This window comes from Vombatus ursinus, unplaced genomic scaffold (genome assembly GCF_900497805.2).
Source record: "Vombatus ursinus unplaced genomic scaffold, bare-nosed wombat genome assembly UNPS02014794.1, whole genome shotgun sequence".
Taxonomy (NCBI): Eukaryota; Metazoa; Chordata; class Mammalia; order Diprotodontia; family Vombatidae; genus Vombatus; species Vombatus ursinus.
Genome location: NW_020954572.1, coordinates 13,082,101 through 13,097,389, shown reverse-complemented (window position 1 = coordinate 13,097,389; position 15,289 = coordinate 13,082,101).

Sequence of the window (15,289 nt, the reverse complement as noted above, 5' to 3'; positions counted from 1 at the left end):
TCTGATTAGACAGAGGTCCTGGGAGTAGTTGCATTAATGCTTTGATGATCTTAAAAGAAGAATAGAAAGGAAAGGGAAGAGAAATACATTGGGGAAAGAGGAGGGAAAAGGGAGAAAAAGAATTGGGAAAATTATCTCACGGAATCAGGGAGACAAGTAGAAGTCTCTACAAATAAGGAAAAAGAGATGGGGGGAGCAGGTGACACTTGAACCTTACTCATCAGAAGTGGTCAAAGGAGGGAAAAATAAACACATACAGAATTTTTTTACAGAAACATTTCATTCAACAGGGAAAAGGGAGAACAGAAGTAGAGAGAATTAAGAAGAAGAGATTAAGGGAGGGATTACTACTAAACAAAACCAATTTTAACTATATAAAAAATTTATAGTAATACTTTTTGTGCTGGCAAAGAATTTAAAATTGAAATGATGCCTATTAACTGGGGAAAAGCTGAACAAGTTGTGGTACATAAATGTGATAGGATACTATTGTCCTATAAGAAATTAAGAAGGATATATCTTCAGAGAAATCTGAGAAGATTTATATGAACTAATGAAAAGTGAAGTGAACAGAACCAGCTTTGTACAATAATAATATTGTAAAGAAAAACAACTTTGAAAGACTTAGAAACTCTAACCAGTGCAACAACCAATCATATTTCAAGAGGATTCATGATGAAACATACTACCCACTTCCAAATAAAGAGTGCGAATTGAGACTTTTTTTTTGCACATGGTCAGTGTAGGAATGTGTTTTCTTGACTATACACATTTGTATAACAAGACTTTTGTGTTTTCTTTCTTGCTCAGTTGGGGGGGCAGAGAAGGGAGGAAGAATAAGGTAGAAGGGGGGGAAATCAGATTTCTGTTGATTAAAAAAATTAATTTAAACAAAAACAAAAGTAAAAAGCTCCTGCTATCAAGGAGTTTACATTATAATTGAAGAAGACAATTCATTCAGGTACAAGTCAGATTGAAAGGTCTAGTAGTTCTATGAGCATAGCACAGCAAGTACAGCATAGCAGCAAAGCAGACAGTAACACAATTTTTTATTGTCCTTTCTATTATTAAAAAATAACAGCGCTTTAAGGTTTGCAAAGTGCTTTGCCTATATTATCTCATTTGATTTTTACCCTGTGAGATAAGTGTCATTATTATTCCCATTTTACAAATGAGGAAACTAAGTCTAAATGAGGCCAAATGACTTGCCCAGGGTCAAATAGCTAGTAAATTTGTCTGAGATGGGAATTAGACTCAGGTTTTCCTGACTTTAAGTCTGGTACTCTATCCATTATGCCAGCTGAATCCCTCATTAAATCATATTCATTTCTTGTATTATATCATTTGACAGACAAATTTACTGGCATTTGACCTTGGGCAAGTCACTTAACCTCATCTAGACTCAGTTTCCTCACCTGTAAAATGAAGACAGTAATAGCATGTACCTCTGTTAAAAAATTTTTAATTCCTTTATTTGGCATTTAAAGTTCTTTTTAATCTAGTTTCAGCCTAACTTTCCAAGTCTATTGAACATGAGTCTCTGTCATGCACTCTGTGTTGCAGCCAAACTCACCTACTCATTATTTTGCCCACTATTCAAAAAACTCATGTGGCTTCCTATTAAACTCCTTCACAATCTGATCCCTTCCTACTTTCTATTTCATCTTTATACTTTACTCTCTTCCACAAACTGTATGATTCATCATCACTGGTCTTTTTGTTGTTCTTCATAAATGATACTCCTTCTTCCTGCTCCATGAATTTACAATGGCTATTCCCCATGCCTGGAATGCTTTCTCTCATCACCTTTAATCCCAGCTTCTGCAAGAGGCTTTCCTACCCCTCCACCTCACAAATGTCTTTTCTTTGAGATTACCTCCTATTTAAACTGTGTATATCCCATATAATCATAATTGTCTGCGTGTTGTCTCCATCACTAGACTGTGAGCTCCCTGAGGGCAGGGACTGTTTTTTGCCATTTTTTATATCCCCAGTACTTAGCATAGTGCCTGCCAAATAGTAGGTGTTTAATAAATGCTTGTTGTTGTTGATGATGGCAATGATGATGATGACGATGATCTTCCCACATATAATATCCCATATCTTTTCTCAGTTCCATTATGCATACTATCTCTTTTCTCAGTTCCATTATGCATACTATCTCCCATGCCTGAAATGCTCTCCATTATCATTTCTGCCAATCCATGTGCCACCTCCTATAGGAAGCCTTATGCCGATTCCCTCCCTACCCCACACCAATTGCCCTTTACTACTCTGAAAAGGACTTTGCCTTTACTTTGCATATATTTTGTATTTATGTATGTATATACATATTGTTTCCCTCAGTAGAATGGAAATTCCTTGAGGGCAGGAACTAAAATTTCACTTTTGTCTTTGTGCCCCATGCCTAGCGCAGTGCCTGTCAGGTAGTTGTTGTTCATCCTTCATACTGGAAGAAGAGAACCAATGACATCACTATGTTGAGGTCAAAGTACAATGTGTTTGACTGTGTGGCTGATCAGTCAAATATGAGATTGAAAGGCTCTACTACAGGTCAGGCACAAATAGTCCATCTGGACTTTTGGGATGGAGACGTCTCTAGATTTGTACATCTCACATTTCCTTTCTGCTACTGTAATCCTGCTGTGCTCACAGAGCACAGACCCTGCTTTGATGAGGTCATGATATGTTGGGTAGTCCTGTGCCAGCATTTCCTATAACTCACAATCGATTCTAAAGTTCTTCAGAGAGTCCTTGAGAGTGTCCTTGTACCACTTTTTTTTATGAGTTTTATTTTATTTTTAATTTATACAATAAAACAAGCATTTCTATAACATAGTATAATAAAAAAGATAATTGTACATGAAACTACAAATCTATTACATATAACTTGCTATTCTTTTTAAATATATAATAAAGCTATCATGTAAAATTTTTCCCCTTTTTTCCCTCCCCTCTACCCTAGGGATGTCTACCATTAGATGCTAATTTGTGTGTGTATGCATGCATGTGTGTGTATCCAAAATCATTCTATACATACTTCTATTTATCAGTTCTTTCTCTGAATGCAGATAGTGGTTTCCTTCATATGTTCTTTGTAATTAATTTGGATATTTATAATATTCAAAATTACTTAGTCACTCATAGTTGTTTTTAAAACAATATTGCTATTACTGTATACAACATTCTCTTGGTTCTGCTCATTTTGCTCTTCATTATTTCGCGCATATTTTTCTAGGATCATGAACTCATCATTTCTTATAGCACAGTATTATTTCATCACAATCATATACCACAACTTGTTTGGCCATTCCCCAATTAAGAGGTGTCCCTGAAGTTTCCAGTTCTTTGCCATGATGAAGAGAGCTGCTATAAATGTTTTAGAACATATAGATTCTTTTCCTATTTCCCTAATCATCTTTGGAAATAGACCTAGTAATGGTATTGCTAAATCAAAGGGTATAGGCAACTTAATAACCCTTTGGACATAATTCCAGATTGCTCTCCAGAATGGTTGGATCAATTCACAATTCCACCAAAAATGAATTTGTGCCCCAATTTTTCCAACATTTTTGACTTTCCCCTTCAATCATTTTAGCCAATATGATAGGTGTAAAATGATATCTCAAGGTTGTTTTAATTTGCATTTCTCTAATAAATAATGATTTAGAGCACTTGAACATGTAACTATAAATTGTTTTGATTTCTTCATTGGAAAGCTGCCTGTTCCTATCCTTTGGCCATCTATCAATTGGGGAATGCTTGTATTCTTATAGATTTAACAAAGTTCTTTACATATTTGAGATATGAGACCTTTATCTGAGAAACTGTCTATAAAATTTTCCTCCAATTTCTGCTTTCCTTTTGATCTTGCCTATGTTTTATTTGTACAAAAACTTTCAATTTAATGTAATAAAAATTATCCATTTTACACCTTACTCTGCCCTTTATCTTTTTTATTCATAAATTGTCCACCTATTCATAAATCTGATAAGTAACATGTTTCATGCTCTTCAAATATTCTTGTAATATCTCTCTTTATATCTAGGTCATGTATCTATTTTGACCTTATCTTGATAAATGATGTTAATATATTGGTCTATGCCCAATTTCTGCCATACTGCTTTCTAGTTTTCCCAATAATTTTCACCAAATAATGAATTCTTATCCCAAAATCTTACATCTTTATATTTGTCAAATACAAGGTTTGCTGCTGTAAATTATGTATCTATTCTGTTCCATTGATCTGCCTTTCTATTTCTTAGACAGCATCAGATAGTTTTGATAATTACTGCCTCATAATATAGTTTAAGATCTGGTACTGCTAAACCTCCTTCCTTTAAATTTTTTTCATTATTTCCTTTGATATTCTTGACTTCTTATTCTTCCAAATGAATTTTATTATTCTTCTGTTTGATTTAGCAAAATAATTTTTTTGGTAATTTAGTTGGGATGGCATTGAATATATAAATTAGTTTAGGTAAAAATTGTCATTTTTGCTACATTGGCCCTGCTTGCTCATGTACAATTAACATTTCTTTAATTATTTAAATCTGATATTATTTGTATTAAAAGGGTTTTTTTTAATAATTTTTTATATGCTGCTTGGCTTTGTTTTGGCAAGTGTACTGCCAGGTATTTTATACTGTCGAGAGTTATTTTAAATGAGATATCCCTTACTATCTCTTCTTGCAGGGTTCTGTTTGTGATATATAGGAATGCTAATGATTTTTATATCCTGCTACTTTACTAAAATTATTGATTGTTTCAACTAACTTTTTTGTTCGAGTCTTTGGGATTTTTCCAAGTATATCATATCATCTATAAAAAGATAGTTTTATTACTTTATTCCCTAGTCTGATTTCTTCAATTTTTTTCTTCTCTTATTGCTATTGCTAGGATTTCCAATACAATATTGAATAATATTAGTGACAGTAGGCATCCTTGTTTCACACCTAATCATACTGGGAAGACCTCTAGCTTATCCCCATTATGAATAACGCATGCTAATGGTTTTAGATAAATGCTTTTATCAATTTAAGGAAAAATCCATTTATACCTATACTTTCAAGTGTTTTTAATAGAAATGAGGGTCATACTTTATCAAAAACCTTTTCTGCATCTATTGATATATTATTATGATTTTTTTACTTTTATTATCAATATAATCAATTATATTAATAGTTTTCCTTATGTTAAATCATCCCTGCATTTCTGGTATAAATCCCACTTGGTCGTAATATATAATCTTTGTAACACAATGTTGTAATCTTTTAGCTAGCATTTTATTTAGGATTTTTACATCCATATTCATTAATGAAATTGGTCTATAATCTTTTTCTGTTTTTACTTTTCCTTGTCTAGATATTAGTATATTTGTTTCATAAGAGGAATTTATAGGATCCCTTCTTTCCTATTATTCCAAATAATTTAATATTGGAATTAGTTGATCTTTAAATGTTTGATAGAATTCACTTATAAATCCATCTGGTCCTCACGCTTTTTTCTTAAGGAGCTCATTTATGGTCTGTTCAATTTGTTTTTCTAAAATAGGTTTATTTAGATATTCTATTTCCTCTTCTGCTAACCTAGGCAATTTATATTTTTGCAAATATTTTTCCATTTCACTTAAAATGTTAAATTTGTTGGCATATAATTGAGCAAAATAACTCCTAATAATTGCTTTAATTTCATCTTTGTTAGTGATATACACCCTAGTACTACTTCTTCTGACCTCCATGTGAGTGCTTGCCTTGTAAAATAGCTGTCAGATGCTTAATAAATGCTTCTGAATGAATGAATGAATTAACGCTTTCCCAATTCATTACCTCTGCTCTGGTACCACTCTCCTCTCTTCAAAGTTCTTACTCTGTATTTGACCAAGGCAGCTCTACATAGTCCTCCACTCTTATATGGCCCGTAGACTTTTGACATTCTATACCTCCAAGGGACATGGTAGGGAGGTGATCCCAGGAGAGGGCAGAAGATCAGAGGTTTCTGTCCTATCCCCTACTCCTCCAACCTCTATAGCCAGGTTGTTGCTCACTCTTAGGACCACTTTCTTCCAATATTCCCCATGGGCATAGGTCATTGGAGGACTTCAAACCACAAGGCATGAGAATATCTGTGCAGAGGGATGTGGACCAATGCAATCAGGAGTGGGAAGGGGACCCACTCTCTCCCCATGACTACACCCCATATCTCTCTCAGGGCCAACTGCCTTCCTCTACCAACCCAACAGGGTCACAGACTGAGCTCTATGGAGAATGATCTTCCTCCCCTTCCACTTAATTTGCTCCTGGTTGCTAGGATTACCTGTTAGAGCTCTGCCCACTTGCCTCTCTCTTAGCAGATTACCTCAACTCCTATTTTACTGAGCAAATTGAAATAATCCATCATGAATTTCTTCATCTCTCCTCCTCCACACCTCAAAATCTCTATAGATCCTCAACTGGGTTCTCCTTTGTTCTAGTCTCTCTCTAAGCAGTGGCTCTCTTTGTCAAGTCTAACCCCACAACTCAATCAACAAATAAAAATTATTAAGCACTTACTATGTACCAGTACAGCAGGAAGACTCATCTTCCTGAGTTCAAATCTCACCTCAGATACTTCCTAGTTTTGTGACCCTGGGCAAGTCACTTAACCCTGCTTGTCTCAGTTCCTCAGCTGCAAAGTGAACTGGAGAAGGAAATGACAAACCATTTCAGTATCTTTACCAAAAAAAAAAAAACAAAACACAAAAAAAAACCCAAAACCAAATAGAGTCATTAAGAGTTGGACACAACTGAAATGACTGAACAACAAATGAACCATTCACTGGGAATAGAAGTACAAAGAATGAAATAACCTTTACTCTCAAATATAAGATATTTCAAATATGGGGCATAGTACATTGAAAAATGTTTTGGGAGTCAGAAGATCTGGGTTCAAATCCCATTTCTGACATTTATTAACTTTACAATCTTGGGTAAGTCACTTCATTTCTCTGTGCCTCAGACTCTTCCTATATAAAATGAGGGGGGTGGGTTAGGTGACCTCCAAAATCCCCCCCAGCTCTAAACCTATGACCTATGATTCTGTGTATGATTTAAAATATAATTTTACTCTTCAACATCATTTTCATTTAGATCTGAGTCCTGACCTTGAACTCATCCCCTCCAATCTCCTTTGGAATCCTGCCCCAGTAATCATTCCCTCCCTCTCCTTCATCTTTACACATTCCCTTTTTTTTTTGTTTTGTTTTGTTTTGGTTTTTTTGGTGAGGCAATTGGGGTTAAGTGACTTGCCCAGGGTCACACAACTAGTGAGTATCGTGTCTGAGGCCGCATTTGAACTCAGGTCCTCCTGACTCCAGGAGTCTATCCACTGCACCACCTAGCTGCCCCCACATTCCCTTTCTATTGGTTCCTTCCCTGTTGTCCAAGTCTCCCTGGTTATTGAGGAAGAAAAAAACAAATTCCGCTTGCCTGTGCAATCTCCCCAAGCTCTTGTTCTATATTTCTCTTCCCTGTCAATGTAAAACTCCTAGAAAGAAATATCTCCTTTCACTACCTCCACTTTCTTACCACCCACTTACTTCTTACAATTATGCTTCTAATCCTGCTACACTACTAAAACTGTTCTTTCCAAGGTTATTAACGGTTTCTTCACTGATAAATACAATGGCCTTTTCTCACTTTTCATGCAGTGCAGTGAAAGTGTATAGGATTTAGAGTTGGAATGTCTGGGTTTGTATCCTAGGTCTTTTCCCTCTGGCTGTGCTTGTGATTTTCTCCAGACTCAGCCACCAAGATTCAGTTGCCTTCTTATACTGGAACATTTTTTCACGATGCCAGCTCTTTTCCACCCATTGGGAATTCCTTCCAGAAGCCTTCATTTTGGGGACTAGCCCAGGGCAGCTATGTTTCATTCTCCTCCTGGCCTGTACTTTGGACACTCCAGACTTTGTCGTTATGGCCCCCCACAGGTACCTTCTCTCCACTCTACTTTTCAGCTCTCTTTTATGTGTTATCTTCTCTCATTAGAACACAATCTCCTTGAATGAAGGGACTGTTTGTCTTTTTTGCTTGTATTTGTATGCCCAGTTCCTTAATTGGATATGTGGCACATAGGAAATGCCTGATAAATGCTCATTACTTGACTACCTGCTCTCCAGATTGGAACGTGCCTGGTCAAGATTGCCTTTTCATGAGGGTCTTCAACCATACTTACTCTTTTCTCAGCTCAGCTCATCCTCCAGATCAATTCACCTCTTCACCAGTAGTCTAGCTATTTCCAGATACCTCTCCTTGGGGACCAGCTATCCTAATGAATGAGTCCCTGGCAAGAATTGACATTTTGTGAGGGTTCCAGCCATATGCTCACTTCACTCCTAGCTCAATCCACTCTCTGGATCACTCTGTCTCCTTACCAGTAGCTTTGCCTTCTTCTTTTACCCTCCCCTACAACCATTTTCCAGCTCTCCTTAATACTTTGTTTTTCCCTTTCAGAGTATAAGCTCCTTGAGACTTGAAACAATCTTGTTTTCTTAGATTTGTACCCCCTAATGTTTCACATAATTCCTGGAACATGGTAAGCATTTAATGTTTTTTCCTATGTGACTGTGATAGTCAATTGATCTCACTGATCCTCAGTTTCCTTATTTGTAAAATGAGGTGGTTGGGCTAGGTGACTACTAAAGTCCTTTCTTTGTCTCAGTCTATAATCTTATGGTCTTTCTTGACTTCTCTGCAATTTCAGACTATGCCTTCCTCCTAGATAGATACTCTTCTTTCCCTTAGATTCTGTGACCTTGTTCTTTCCTGGTTCCCTTCAATTCAGGCACTAGGGATAAAAATGTAAAAAGGAAAAAGTCTCTGCCTTCAAGAAGTTACCACAGGACATATAATATGCAAATACATAATTAAATAAAAGAAGGAAGAGAGCACTGACTTCTGGAAGAATAAGTAAAGGCTTCATAGAGGATGTGACAGCTAAGGTAAAATTTGAAGGAAGAGAAAGACTCAGAGGAAGATGTGAGGAGGAATTTACATGATCAAATCTGTGCTTTAGGAACATTAACTTGGTGGCTACATGTGGGATGGATTTCGAGAGGGCAGAAACTGGAAGCAGAGAGATCAATTAGAAGGCTATTGCAATAGTCTAGTTGAGTGTTAGTAATAAAGGCCTGAATTTTGGGCATGTTTAGTTTGAGATGCCAAATGGGCATCCAAATAGAGCTGTCCAGGAGGCAACTGACAACATAGACTGGAGTTTGGAAGAGAGATTAAGCCTAGCTATGTAGATTTGGAAGTCAGCTGCATAGAGATAACTGAACTAATAGGATCTGATGTAATCACCAAAAATATGAGAAGAGATAGAGTAGGGCTCAGAACATAACTGGGGTGGGAAGCATGTTCCTAGTGGATAGTAAATGGCTGATGATTCAACAAACAAAAATGATAAAGAATGGTTAAACATGTAGGAGGACAAAGAGAAAGGAGACATTAATAAACCAATGAAGGAAAGAGTATCCAGGGGAAGGGATGTGTGACAGCATCAAAAGTTAGAGAGGGGACCAGTAGAATGAGAGATGAGAAAAGGTCACTGGAATTAGTAGCTACAAGACAGCTGGTAATCTTGGTGAGAAGAACGTCAGTCAGATGATGAGGCTGGAAGCTGGATTGCAAGTGAGTGAGAAATGAGTGGGAATTGAAGAAATGGAGGCAAGGCATGTAGTAGAATCTAGGATTTTGGCTGTGAAAGGGAGAAGAGATATACAACAATGGGTAGGCTGGCAGGGTCAGATGAAGGTGTTTTAAGGAGAGTGGAGACCTCAGCACATTTATAGACCTCGGGGATGGAATCAATGGGCAAGGAGATTGGAAATGAGAAAGAGAGAGGGAACAATTAAGGGAAAAACCTCACAGAGGAAATGGAAAGGCACAGATCAAAGGCACAAGTAGAGGAGTTGCCCCTAGCCAGGAGAAGGGCCACCTGTAGGCTGGATGACTGTACAAAGATTTGGACTTGATCTTACAGATGCATAGAAAGAATCTCAAAGTGAAGTTACTGAACAATGGTGGCAAAGGGATAGTCTAGAAGTGGAATTTAGGAGAGAAGAGTATACAGAGTTCTTTTAGCCCAGTGTGGTGAGGGATGGAAAGAGCAATCAATTCTGGGAAGGATGGTTAAGGATACAGTATCTTCTGGAAGGAGCTGGGTTTCTTTTAGCACCATAAGATAGAAAAAATATAAAGTGAAGAGATCTAGGATAAAGGAAGCGTTGTTAACAATAGATTCAGATTAGGGGTTCTTACTATGGGATCTATTAACTTTTAAAATATTTTGATAGGTATATTTCAATATAATTGGTTTCCTTTGCAATCTGAAGTATTTTATTTTAGTAATTTAAAAATACTAATCTGAGAAGGGGTTCATAGGGTTCATCAGACTTCCAAAAGGATCCATGACACAAAAAAGGGCCAATAGCCCCTGATTTAGAGAAAGGCATCTTGGAAGTCCTCTAATCCAAAACCTTTATTTTATAAAAGAAACTGAGTCTCTGGATGGGCAGGAGGCAATATGACTTTCCTCGGGTTACACATCTGGAAAGTGGAAGAACTGGATTTTAAACTTAAATCCTCTGATTCCAAATCTAGCTCACTTTCCACTGTTCCAGAAAAACTAAGGAGGAAACAAACCAGAGAAGGTTAAGACCGAAGTAGACCATGGGGAAAGATGGCAAGGAGACAGATTGTTTAATTCACAGAAAGCAGGAGAAGATAAGAGGTTTGTTTATCACGGTAGGGGGGAAAGAACTTATTGACTAGTACTCCCATCTCCCAGGACCCAGTGATGACCAGGCATGATATCAGTGCAAGAATGGTGGTGCTGATTTTCACTCCTGGTCACTGCAAACACAGGAGAGCTGGGCCAATGGGTAGAGGAAGCAGTGAGTTCAGATCAGGCATCGGAGTTAACAAACAGTTTTGAGGTTCCCTGGGTAGGACTGGATTCACATTCAGCAATAGCTCCATAGTCTAACCATCAGCAACTTAGTGATGGTGTGAATAGTGTTGGCCTTGGAATCAGGAGGGTTAGTATTTAAATACTACCTCAAATATAAGCATTGCATCTAGCTCTGGCACCCTGGGCAAGTTACTTAACCTTCCTCAGCCCCATATTTCACATCTGTAAAATGGGAGTGTTCATAGTAATAAACTATTTCACAGGGTTGTTGTAAGGATCAAAGTAGGTAACATATGTAAAGTGCATTGCAAAGTTTAAAATACTATATAAATGATAACTATTATTATTATTCCAAGATGGTGGGGACATGATACAAATCCCAAAGATCTTACTCCATGGACTAAGATATTCATGGAGTAAGCATTCAGTTCCCAAATACTACCATTTAGGTCTTTGATGCTCTGAGGCTCAAGATCTTGGATGGATGTTGGTCCATTTTGAGTAAATCTTCTAATTCTTCTGTTTCTCTGAAGCTTGTGATCTCTGATGCATGTGAGGCCCCATCAGCAGGAACTTCTTACCACTAAAACACTGTCAGAATCTTGGCTGTAGTAGATGACATTTGTGGTGACCTTTGGGACTGGACTATAAACTAACCCTTGACCCTAGCCCCAAAGCCTCATCCCAACATGGGGTAAGGGAGAGATGAGGCATATCCAGAAGACATGTGGAGCAAGCCCTTGGCTCCCAATCTCTGAGTCACCAAAAGCAAAGGTTACTTAGTACCAAAACTTAACATTCCAACACCCTCTATGCATTTGCATAAGCCATTCCCCATGCCTAGAATGTACTCTTCATATCTGCCTCTTAATATCCTTAAATTTCTTCAAGGATCAGCATAAGTACTATGCTGAAGACTTCCCTCTTATCCCCTGTCCTCTGTTTGAGGTTCTGGAGAGGTGATAAGTTTCCAAGGCCTGGAGAGGTGATGTTTCACCCATCCAAACCCTAACATGTGCCAGTAAATACTCTCTAAATAGTTATGTAACAAATGTTACCATTTGGATCATAAAAAGTGAGAGCAAAACTCATGCACAGGGGAGGTAGGGAGGAGATGATGCTCATTGAAGGATATGTCACAGACAGCCATAGGTATCAAGTACAACGAATTTGAAAGCTTCCAGGCCTTCTTGGGTGTATCCAGGTGAGGAACATGCATCTCCAAGCATTCAAGTTTCTGGTCCTCTGAGAGCCATTGACAAACCAATACAAGCACTAGCATCTATGTGAGTGCCTCAGGACAGACCTTCAACAGAAATGCAATTTGAGAAAAGAATGCTGGAAAGTCTTGTTTCATGATCTGGGGCTACTAATGGGCCAACACACGTATGACTAAGCTTGTGGTCAGTGTTTTCTGAATTTATGATTGGTGTTTCAGGCACTTCAGCTTTGACAAACATTCAATTCCCTCAGGGGCTTCAGAAACACATAGCTATTTTCTGGGGAGAAGACTTTTAATTGGCCAGCTTCTCATAATTAACCTAAGGATGACACATATTGAGTGGCCTTGGGAGATGACAGATAGCAAAAGGTGGGCAGGATGCCCAGTTTGGGTACTAGTAATTATCCCGAGATTGACCTTGGAAGACTTTACCATTATCTTGGAATTCAGAGAGGGGAAAGAGATGAGGACAAAGCCCATTCAACCTCTTTCAAAGGTTGCAAAAGAAAAAAACAAACTTTTAACAGAAAAACTAGAGGACACAAAATACTGTGCTTTTAAAAAAATTAACTTATTTTTTAAAATAAATTTTCATTACTATGTTTTGACTTTCCATCACTTAAATTTCTTCCTCTGTCCTCTCACATCTCTCTTCACAAAAAACCATGCTTTGTGTCAAAGAATTTAAAAAAAAGCAAGAGAAAAAAATTGATCAATACATTGTAAAAAAATCTGACAACATATGCAATATCTCATATTCCTTTTTCCCCCACCCCCTGCCACTAGCATGGGAGGTGGGAGAGATATCTTCTTCTATCTCTTCTCTGGTGACTAAGGTCATTTTTTCAAATTTCACAGTATTCATTTTTACTTGTTTGGTAGTAGTTGTTCTTTCCATTTACATTTTTGTAGTCATTGTGAACATTATTTTCTTGGCTTTGCTTACTTTGCTTTACATTCAGTTCATGTAAGACTTTCCACGTTTCTTCGTATTCATGACAATCAACATTTCTCACAGTAGAGGTGTCAAACACAAGCCCATACTTCCCACAACACTCCCAACCATAGGAACCAGATTAAAATGTAACTGGGAAATATTTAACAAAATAAATAAAAAATGCAAGAAAACATAGATAACATTATATTTTAAAACTGAGTCAATATATGGCCAGCAGTGAGATAGAGGCAGCCAAATTGGAAGAGGGGGTGTTACAGACTCTTCAGTTTCAAGGTCCATCCCTTCCAGGTGGGACTATACAATAAACTGCTGCCCCCATCCTTCTAGCTGCCTGTGTCTAGGCACATACTTGCCTTCCTGGACCTCAGTACCTCAACCATGTTTAACTTAACCTCCAAATCCTTACTTCAGAGCACCAGTCTCCTTCTAATGAAGGACTGTGTGGATTAGTGCATGATCTGTCACCTGAAGTGGGCCTGGGGAAAATATCCCTCAGGAAGTGTATAGCATCACTACCTACTACAGACATATCTCTACTGGCATCCCAAAATCTTGTCCCATACGGCTTCCTATGGAAGACTGGTGACATTTGGATATTGATTCTTGGTGGGACAAGAAAATTCCTGGAGTGCACATCCATCCCTACTATGGGAATTTGTTTGCTACTGGGGAGGGGAAGGTTCTACTGCTGTGGGAGAATGGAGGTCCCAGACCTGCCCACTACTGTGTTTCCATACTGTGTGTCTAGTTAACTGGCATCACTGCTCTGTTTGAGAACTTTTAATTCCACTTGTGGTAACTGGGCCTGTCAGGACACACTGTAATCCTCCTAAAATGCTACTTACAGAAGCATAAGGCTTGCTTCTTTCTGGGACTCGTCCAGTGCCTCTATCTTGTAGGGCTTTTCTAGAACGAATCCCTGACACCCCATAGCCTTTAGGAGCCAACCCATAGAAACAACAAAGTCACTTGGTAGACACTAGATCCTAGAAGGGAAACTGGATTCTAGCAAGAATATACTTAATTGAAAAACTTGGAAAGACTTATATGGACTGATGCTGAATGAAGTGAGCAGAACCAGGATAATGTTGTACACAGTAAGAGCCACATTACACGATGACTAACTTTGATAGACTTAGCTCTTCTCAGCAATGCAAGGATCTAAGCCATCTCCAAAAATCTCATGATGGAAATATTATCCACATCCATAGAAAGAACTATGGAGTTTGAATTTATTTTTTTTCTTCTGTTTTGTTTCTTCTTTCTTGTGGTTCCTCCTATTGGTTCTAATTCTTCTTTACAACATGACTAATGTGAAAATATGTTTAATAGGAATGTATATGTAGAGCCTATATCAGATTGCACACCATCTTGTGGAGGGATGTGGGGAGGGAGGTGGTAAAATTTAAAACTCAAAAGCTTATGGAAGTGAATGTTGAAAACTAAAAATAATTTAATAAAAAAGAATATACTGAATTGCAGATATCAGAATTACACTTCATCATCTTTCCATCTTTCAGTCTGGCAAAGATAAAGAGATGCTTCTAGAAGAAACATCCCAATGGCCACCCAAGGAGATCCCCAAGTTCAGTTCAAATTATATTGGTTGATAGAGATACTGGAAAAATCACATTTGGTTGCTGATTTTGAGAAGGTTAAAGCCACTAGGGTCCAACCCCACCCTGTGTTCCTTACTAAGAGAAATACTATTAAGTTCAACTTATGGGATATAGCTAGCTAAGAGAAATTTGGTGATACGGTTATTATACCCAACCACAGTGTGCTATCATAATGTTTAATATATAATATTTGAGATTTACTTACAAAAATATATCTAACTGGCATAGAGATCTGGCATGAGTATGTGAAAATATTTTTATAGTGTTGGATGGTCATAAAGTGGATATTAAGAACAGAAAGTCAAGATGAAATCCATTGGTTTCATTGCAATAATAGCATTTATATGGCTCCTTAAGGTTTGTAAAGCACTTTACAAATATTATCTCATTTGATTCTCATACAATTCTATGAGGTAGGTGCTATTATTATCCCCTCTTTACAGTTGAGGGGACTGAGGCATACTCAGGTTAACTGACTTGCTACACAGCTAGTAAGTACCTGAGGTCACATTTGAACTCAGGTCTTCTGGACTCCAGGTC